Here is a 10,675-nt window from a genome sequence, read left to right as displayed (position 1 = left end):
TTAAAATCATCAAGGACTCCAACCACCCTGGTAACGGTCTTTTCATTTTGCTGCCATCTGGTAAGCGCTTCCGCAGCCTGATGGCAAAAACCGAGAGACTTAGGAGGAGCTTCTTCCCCCAGGCCATCAGGCTCCTAAACTCAAACTCAGTCTCTTAACACCAACATGACTTCACTTAATTATCAGTATGACACTTAATATACAGACATTGTCACTTGCACACAGCAATTTCTGTAATATTTTATTTAATTACTTTTTTACCTCTATTGCTACTTTGTTACTACCCTGTACAACCTCTTGTACATTCCTGCTCATCTAAATATTTATTAAGCCTACAGTATCCTGTCCTGCGCATTTTATTTTATTCTTATTTTTTATCTTACTTTTTCCATACCTATATTTATATATAATTTTCTTGTGTTTGTATTCTTTAATAATTGCACTGTCCATGGAGCGGACCTGACTTACATTTCACTGCTGGTCATATATTCCCTATATAACCATGTATGTGACAAATAAAAAATCTTGAATCTTGAATCTTGAATTCGGCTGGTGGATCAACATTCACCACATGATCGCTATCACCAGCACCATTATTTGTAACTTTAGGTGGTTCACAAAATAAATCTGTCAGTGTATCTTTTTTATTTTCTCTCTTCTTCAGCCCTTTACATTCCCCGCGGTAGTTAGCTCCCTGTCACCTGACAGCGGAAAGCAGTGACTGGGTGATTGACAGCTAATATTAACCAATCTAAAATCTGCATTAAAGTTAAGAATGTAAAGATGAAGTTTAATTGTTATGTAGCCTAACGTTTCATAGAACGGCAGACAGGTCACAGTATCAACACTCAGAAGGCACATACTCTGAACGGTTTTAGAGAAATTAAAACAGGTCGCACGACAACAATTATATGCACTCGCACAAATGCTCCCAAATATATTTTGAGGTCACACAGATTAAATTTCGGGAGCATATGCGACCAAAATGGTCGCAATTTCGAGCCTTGATATATTTTCTTTGCTGGCTAGACAGCCTGTAACGTTTTTCACTACGTAAATTTATGAAAGTAAATTCAACACTTCGTGCTCAAAATAAAAGGCTGAATAACTTAACACCTAACTCTTTTTTGACCGATTAAACAATTCTGTTTCTGAGCTCATTTAAAACACATTTTTTTAAAGTTTTTCACAACCTGGTTCTTTAGGTGCTAAAACATTGAAATTTACATGTAAAACTTAATAATTTAGCAGATCGTTTTATCTGAAGCGATTTACAAGTGAAGACAATAGAAGCAATCAAACCAACAAAAAGATGAACAATATGCAAGTCTATCGCAGTACACATAGCTGGGTAGATCGACACTTAGTGTCGACACACGTTTCGAGTTTTTGACACACTAGTGCGTCGAAAAAGTGTTCCGCAGCATTGCTTGAAATGAGGCTGTCACGTGTCCTGTGAAAACGAAGCTTCGTTACCTCACTGACACGTCATGCTAGGCTCAAATACAAAGCGTGTCGATTGCGCTGTCCCATACCCGCGATCCATTTAGTGCAATGTTATAGTTATATCTGTCAGCATGCCTATATATATGTAGTGTTTTTACGTGGTGTATCGTTATTAATTATAGTACTACTATTAAAAACAATGACATGTGAATGTCTGTTGACTGAATGAAAATTAAAACACCTTGCGGGCTCAACCACAGTTCCCAAAAAGGATAAAAGTCCTTCCTTAACCACAAACATTTTTGCTGCTTGTAAACGTCATCCTCTGTTTTCAACAGCTCACATTGGCAAGTAAAAAATATAGTATTGCAAAATATATTAAATGCAATAACTGCATTTGTATTTGTGCATTTGTTTTTTTTAACAATGTGCATGTTTGTGTTCTTTTGTAAGGAAGACACAAAAATGGTGCAATGAAAAATGAGCACTGTGTCAAAAGCTTCGAAGCATCAACACAGTTTTTTTGTAAAAGCCTCACTGCTTCAAAAGCCTCATTCGGCACATCCCTACACATAGCAAGTTTTTTTTTTTTATTAAATAAAAATAAAACAAATAGACGGAATAGAAATAGAATAGAATGTGTGAGTGAAGATGGAAGAGAATTATCTTACTGTAATAAACGTCCACTGGAGGCAAGTTGAATGAGAACTAGGGATGTTCATTTTAACCGTTTAACTGACGGTAAGAATTTTGACCGATTAATACAATCAGTTAAATGGTTTAAAAAGTAATTATTTATTTTCTCAGTAATTTATCAAAATATTTAAAACGGTTTGCTGCATGGTTAAAATACGAAAAAAAAACATAAGTCGCATATAAGTCGCATTTTATTATTTCATTCAGAAATAGGCCTAATGCCGACACGAAATGTTTACAAACATTATATCCTTTCAATTAACAGTATTTAGAAAAGAACAAGAATTAAAAATATAAGAAGCTATAGCAATATAAATGAAAAGCCAAAATTGATGCAGTGGGCGGAGCTTCCCTCCGCGCTCTCGCTGTCCATGACGCTCTCCCCTGTGGCGAACACTCTGGTCTGACGTCACGGGCACTGGCTCCGGGGTAATCCTCAGCCCTGTCGTTCTCTTTGGCGATGGCTTGTCGGTCGTGGTGGGCTCGGGCTCTCCGTCATCGGTGGGCTCAGACTCTTGCTCTGCGCAGCGGAGTGATGGTGGGCTGGGCTCTGGGTCCGGAGTGGGACTTGTGAGACGAGAATCCCGAGGTCCACCTCCGGACAACCGCGCTCTGCACTCATCGTTGAGGCTTGTCAGGAAGAACATGCAGAGGCTGCTGTCTGGGAAGCTGAAGTTGTTGGTGATCTCCACGAAAATCGCAGAGTGGACCTCGAGAGGCATCCTCTTCTGCTCCAACAGAAGGAGGAGGTAATTGGGAGGATCCATAACAAAAATGGAAACAAAACGGAGAGAAGGGGCACTGCTTACTTTTTCTGTCTTTTTTTGTTTTGTTTTGTGTGGTCGGTTATTCTGTCACGCTACGTGCTGGAATGTGGACAAGAGAGCACAATTAAGAAGGTTATCTTTCAATTCTTTAATATAAGTCCACAGGGAATGACGAAGGAGACATCCACACACATAGGAAATCAAATACAATAACTGACCACTTAGAGAACTAAAGGAAGGGAATTTATACAAACAGGAGAGGAGCTAATGATTAATTAACTAGACACAGGTGAACTGAGGCAAATCAAGTGGAAACAGACACTAGGTCAAACAGAGCACATGAGGGAGAAAACACAACAAAACTGGTCCGTTATGTGTGACAGTTGAGTACCAGAATATAATTTTGGATGATGGTATTCCAATTTTAAGTTTAATCTCTTGTTGTTTAGGCAAACAAAGAGATATTTACATTTCAGAACAAGGGATGTTATTCCTCGTCTACGCTCCCTCTATCGTGCCCCTGACGAGTGGTTTTAAGTCTAATTCTCAACCCACCGGATACAGTCACCGGTCAAACAATGAGCATTCTGATTCATTCTACAAATGTGTCTATATGGCATGTGTATTTCTTTCGCTCAACACTTGTGGAATTGACTTACCACAGCAGCAGGAGAAAGAGAAGGAGATGATCAAACCTCTCGCTCTGTACAAATCCATATTGCGCTGAAAAAGGCGTCACTCGCCTAGTTGGGAGATCACGGAGGTCGGTCACCACTTTGTAAGGACGACGCAATTGGCCCAACGAAGGTATCCAATGGTGGATGAAGGTTTCCTGCGTGTTCGGTTTTTTCGGTGCACAAAGTCATTTAATTTCAATTAATCTCTAATCTGACTCTATTTTGACCTCGAAGTTAGGTTAGAATGACAATTATTATTGATCATTCATAGGATAATTTATCTAGACATTTGATTATTCTATTTAACTCTTTAATCTTATTGTATACTCGTTCATTCGGATTCTCATGTCGCTCAGAGATCTTGCATCAGCCGTTAGCGGACCTCACGATCACATACTCGTCAGTCTTGGTTATTAGACAAAGGTAATTGACTAATACTTTAAATGGCCGCTGCTATGCTTGCTCGTTCTAAACTTACTTTTGTTTAGTCCCCATAGATCTACACACTTGAATTAAGCAACATTATCTCTAGTCAGAGGTCTCGATCACTACTAAGATATAAGCCGACTAACATTACTTTCTCTGATAGTAGCTTTGGTTTGGTCATGCCATGGTTTCCCATGTACACTTAGCTAGAGTAACATTACAGTAAACAGAGGTTAGGCTCACCCTATTTAGGTTAGTCGAACAACATTCAGTTGACCTAAACAGAAATCCCCTTTTAACCCTCTAAGCGCCAAAGTCGAATTAGTGTATGACGTCATCTGGCGACATTTAGCGACTTTTCAAACTGGCTTTAGCTACTTTCTATTGAAAGAAGTTGGCAACACCGCTATCGTGTCATTGATGCGGAAGCAGTTCAGTTCATAGCGTGCGAGTAAATTGTGAGATCTGTGAGAGAAAATCGTCAAATGGCTAATAAAAAGTTGTACCGTGAGTACATGTTATTCACCGATTCTGACTCTGAAGGGGAATATTTGCCTTTTGGAAATGACGATCGGTCGTCTAATAATCGCACTTCTTCTGGTACATCTTTGCAGCGCAATGGTGCCGCCGTGCAAGGCGAGAGCACAAAAAAGTGATAATTTTGACCCTTTGCACAACGGGGATGGCAGGGGAGAACGTGGTCGTAGTGTCCATAGGAGAGCTGTTGCTAGAGGTAGAGGCAGCAGGGGTAGGAGACATAGAGCTGGAAGTAGCACTAGCTGCCCCAAAGAGGTGGGAGTGGCTGCGGTACACGTGGCCGTGCTGTGCGTGGGAGAGCCGGGAGATGTGGTAGAGGCAGCATGGGTGATCTGGATCTAAATAGGGCTGGAAATAGCGATGACAATGGTGGCTGGGTTTATTTGAGTAATGAAGAAGTGTATCAGGACTGGATCAAACGCTTTGATGAGCCTGTTGGTAATTTAGTACTTTCTCCTGTTTTATTGTTGGTTTCCTCTTTTCTGATCATTTGGAATGAGGATAAAAAGATTTAAAAAAAAATAAAAACATGCAAATAAGTTCAAACATCAATTAAATATCTACTATTTCCTGAATATTATGAAATTCAAGATGGCCGCCTCTGATGACGTCATAATATGCAAATTAGACGAGCATATTTACACCCCACATAAACTTTCAGTCATGCCCAACATTTTTCTAATTTACAGTAGATCTCTATCTTTAAGCCCTTTCAAGCCACAAGCTTTTGAAATCTTGATGTCTTGATTTTCCCAAAAATCCCTGGCGCCTAAAGGGTTAACTTACAGTCTAAGTTCACTTGAACTAATACCAAGTGTTAGTCAGATCTCTAAAGATCCAGTTGGCATGCCCTATGCTCCATCTCAACTGGATTTTAGTCTGTTACTAAGCTGACGTTGAAATGCGGTAACAAAGTAAAAGATGCATACCTGACTTCAGAAAAATACATAGTTTGGAGTGTATAGATACTCCACACGTGTTCATCTGGCTATAGAAGTGCCCCTGATCTTGCAACATTCACTTAAGTACTCAGACCAAGACAAACATCCTCCAAATGGAGACAGGAACTAACATTTGGAATTTGCATTGATTAAGTATAGTTTACACCTTTTGGGGACTGATGGTAATTTGCATGAAAGACACTGGGGAATGACACACCCTCTACAGTGAGCAAAATATCTCTTAACTCTTAGGATCTGTATTACCTTGTGGTCTACTTCTTGTAAGATTGAGACCATTGTACCAGTCGACTTGAGACAGTTCAACATTCTGAGTGAATGGAGTGAGGGGAAGGAAGTGGATGAAAAGGAAAGGTGAAAAAATAATTTTTCCACATCTTATCTCAGTGAGATGTCGGAACAGATGCCTGTGTATTAATAAACTCTGTGTATATTGTCCGTATCTCAGAAGATCAGTGTCTGAGGTTCTTCAAATCTTACACAGCTGCAAAAGTTAACTGGGTAATAAATGAAGCTGTTTTGGTGGGAGAATGGATTACAGCTCCCCCCAAACTCCCAGATGGGCTCAGATGCACTGTAAAAAATTATTTGTTGACACAACTTGACTTAGTCAAGTCATCTTGTTGCATTGACTCAGTTAAGTTTAGCAAACATTAGGTGTTAAGTTCACTCAACTTATATGTAGTTGTTGAAATAACATTTCGTATTTTTGCTTATTTCATAAATTGAGCCAACCTACTGTATCAAATAATGAGCATTTCGAATTTTTAGTTAAGTCAACTGAAAAAACATTGGTTGAACTTAATTTTTCACATTTTCACAACCATGAACCAAGTCTAATTGAGATAAAATTGTAATTTTTCCTCAACATTATAACTTAACTATTTGAGTTTACTGGACTTCACTGCTTTGACAAGAAGTTCTGGATATCTATCTGGAACCAAATTTTTTATGAAATCAACACGACTGCAAAATTGAAACTCTCAGCATTTATTTTTTAAACAGATACATTGCATCCAAAAACACAGACAAAGTATTCTCTTGCAAAGATATAAAAATACTACACCAGAAAAAAACCCTCACATATACATAGCTCACACAAACACATACAAACTTCTCTATGCACAGACCCATCTTAGAGCCAAAATAGTACTAATAACTCTCCTGTGTTTAATTGAGGTTGAAGCTAAACTCTAAATCTAAACCTGCTCCCCGGGAGCAGGATTGGGCACCCCTGCCTTAAATTCATTGGGGTTGTACCAACATTTTAAAGGATTTAAAAGGATAAGTTACCAAAGATGATAATTGTCATTTACTCACCAACATGCCACTCCAAACACATGCAAAAATAGTCATACCTTCATTCCATACAATGAAAATGAACAGTGGCTAGGCTGTTCAGCTCTATAAAGGACAAGTCAACACGCAGTAAAAGTAGTGGATGAGTCATGTTGCCTATTTTAAAAGTTTTTTGAAGATAACTGTGTAATGAACTGATCATATCAGTTTTGATGTTACTACGACATAATACAACAACAACATCAAACCTCATTAGCTCTTGTGTCATGACATTTGATCAAAAGACTTGCAAGAACCAAGGAGGTTTGATATTTATGTAGTAGCTAACACAATCAAACATTATTGTAAACAAAGACTGAAATGTGATGTTTTCATCATGCAAAGAGATTGTATGATTTCAAAAGACTTGGAATATGACATACAAATAGTATAGGTTACTTTTTAAACACTTGCTCTGAAGTCATTGTATGAAAAGATGTCACTATCACTAGTTTTATGATCCATAAGAAAAAAAGTCATAGAGGTTTGGACAAACATGAAAGTGAGTAAATGATGACAGATTTGTAATTTTGCGGAGAGAAAGACTGCTTTGAAATAAATTGACTCACATCCTTATCGAGGCTTTCCAGTATTGAAGTCATTTCTGGAATTTCCTCATAACGCTTTGACCTGAATAACTGTATCAGCTTTGAGAGATGACCATCTAGGCCTTTTAAAAAGGACTTGCTCAGGTCCTTTGACACAAGCCTGGTGAATTCTTTCCTGATCTATAAAAACATAAATACATTTACAAATTTAACAAAGATGCCAGGGTCTCAGTGACAGTCTTCAACAGTACTAAATTAAAACATCATGCAGGGAGTTAAAACATTTTCATTTCACTCAACATGACAGAACTGGTCGCATAATCTTAGGATATTAAGTTTGCCCATATCTTCTAATAAATTTTCTGATAAATTCAAAGCACACAGAAACAAATCAACACAATTTACCTGTCTCTGTGTTTGATACAACTCTTTTCGAAAATCTTTAAAAGTGCTGTGGCGATGATTCTTACTTTGAGCACGGAAAGTGCTGTGCACACTGGTCTGGTGTATATATATATATAAAATCTTAAGTAACTTACGATAAGTGAAAAGCGATACTTTATATATATATATATATAATCTTAAGTAACTTACTATTTAAGTAGTTTTTTTTCAGTGAATACTTTTTTACTCTTACTCAAGTAACTATTAAGATTATTACTTAGGGTGAACGTATGTGCCATTTTTACGGGACACATCCTGGCCAGGATTTCCAGGTTTTGGCTGTTTGCGCTGCACAGACTGATCAGTGGATGACATCTGTGAGAGCTATAGAGAGCAGACGGCTCCTTATGCTTTCGAATCGCTCTCGCAATACTTTGATGTCAAACACTGATCGATCTGCGTTATTTATTGACAGTTAAAAATTTGTTACATAGTCCATTCAATCATTCTCAGGGTTATTGCTGAAAACAATGGAAGCACTTGAAGCAAGTGTCTCAGAGTCAGCAAAAGCTATAAAAAGAGTGTCTGTTTCATCTCACACAACAGAATGCGATGTGCAGTAGGGAAATTATTGGTTGTTGTCCACATCAAAACTACTTTCTGTAGCCATTAAAAAGGCCCATATTTACAAAATATATACTTCTGCAAATCTGGTCAGGAGGCATCTCTGGCCTCATGAAAACAAGTCAGTAACAGCCTCCATGCCTCCTCGCTATGGTGTTGATAATGGTGGTGTACAGTGAGAAGTGCCTGCTTCCCAGAGTGAAGGTCAGTGGTAGTAAAGGTTTTTATATAGGGATGTGTGTAAGTACTGAATGTGTGAGGAAGTTGTGCTTTATCAGTGGCGTCATGAATTTGCACACCATTGTGTGATGTAATACAAAAACTGAAACCTTATTACCAGGTTGTTGGGCATTTTTCAACATGACAATGACTATATACAGTTGCAATCAAAATTATTTAACCTCTTAGAGACTGCAGTACTTTACACATACAAGCTTTTCTGAAGATCCAGAATTATATAAAAATTGCATCTATAACAGGCATATTAAAAGGTGATAATGTCAATATATAATGTAATATTTTTAAGTTATAGGATTTTTTAATAACACACCTATGTCATAATTATTCAACACCTATTCAACATTGCTGTTTTTAAGTCACTTTTTTTTTTGTATGGTGGGGAACGAAATTGTCTTAAAACACAATTAAGCCTCTAGAAACTCTATAAAAAAACAGAATTAGCTTGAGCTGTTACACATACATAAACTTAGCCCATGCATGGGTAGCGGATATGCAAATTCAACAGAGCTCTCTCAAAAGCTATAGAAGAAATCGTTTTATTGCATTAGAAAGTCTAAGGCTACATAAAGATTTCCAAGACATTAAAAGTTCTTAGAGACACAGCTGGCAGCTTTATTCCTCAGCTTAAAATGTGTTGTACCAGAAAACCTTTGTAGAAAGTCTAAGGCTACATAAAGATTTCCAAGACATTAAAAGTTCCTAGAGACACAGCTGGCAGCTTTATTCCTCAGCTTAAAATGTGTTGTACCAGAAAACCTTTGTGGTTGTTGAAGAAAAAGCACAATATCATAATAAATTTGATCAGAGCAACTGAGAAAAACCTGCAATGTACAGCCAAAGACTTGATCCGATGAAAGGAAGAAAAACATTTCAATGCCGAGTATAAGAACAACACTAGACAAGTATGGCCTTCGTGTTGGGGCATCTTGCCGAGTGACACTCTTGACCAAGAAGAACATAAAAGGCCGACTTGAACATGTTAAAATTCATTTGGGTGGACCTGTGGAGTCCTGGAAGAATGTTTTATGGAGCGATGTGACCAAACTGGAACTTTTGGACCCATGGATCAGCGGTATGTCTGGTGCAAAAAAGCTTATAAACAGAAGAACACCATCTCCATGGTCAAACTTGGAGGTGGAGCAGTCCTGTTATGGGGGTGTTTTACTGTTGCAGGAAGTGGAAATCATGACTGTATGAAAAATATAATGGATTCTTTGAAGTATCAGGCCATTTTGGCAAGAATTATGATGCCTTTGGTGCAAAGGACAGCCGTCCCAAAGTATAAAACCAAATATACTTCTGCTTGGTTCAGGGATCAGTCATAGGATGTACTTGAGTGGCCTGTTCAGTCTCCAGATTTAACTCTCATTGAAAATAATTTGTTGAATTTGAAGAAAGCAGTGGCAATATGAAAACCAAAGATTATCAGTGATCTGAAAGCTTTTTCAGGTGAGGAATGAGCCAAGACTGCAGTAGAGATGTGACAGAAGCTTCTGAGCACTTATAGGCAGTGTTTATTGGTGGCTTTAAAGAATAAAAGATTCTGCACAAAATTTGACTTTTGGGGGATTAATTATTTTGAACTTGAATGTTTATCATTATTCATCAATGTTACATATTTTTAGAATCACTCAAATGTGTAATAACTTTCTCTAATAGTTCACTGATACCTTTGTTGCTTTGTTTTTAAAACATGTTGTTCTCTGCTTGCAGGTCAAGGGGTTGAGTAATTTTGATTGCAACTGTACATTCTCCTATGGTAAAAATCTTCTGTGGACAAGTATTTCACTAAATCTTAACACTTTACTTTACAACCTTATCCTTAACACCCTCAAGAAGGGTCAGAGCAGTATATTTAAAGTTATGGAGGACATAATAAGTACTAGAATATTACACGTATGTTGAATTTAATCAAGGATTTACTCAATTCTGCAACGCTTCATTTAAACAAATTTGGCTAATTTATTTATGTTAGATATTAATAACATGTATTTCTCTGTTTTTATTAAGTACGTTTAAGATACGTACATTTT

Source organism: Sinocyclocheilus anshuiensis, unplaced genomic scaffold, assembly GCF_001515605.1.
Source record: "Sinocyclocheilus anshuiensis isolate Anshui unplaced genomic scaffold, SAMN03320099.WGS_v1.1 scaffold762, whole genome shotgun sequence".
In the NCBI taxonomy this organism is placed as follows: Eukaryota; Metazoa; Chordata; class Actinopteri; order Cypriniformes; family Cyprinidae; genus Sinocyclocheilus; species Sinocyclocheilus anshuiensis.
The sequence above is the reverse complement of the archived record's forward strand: the minus strand, read 5'-3'. Positions refer to the sequence as shown.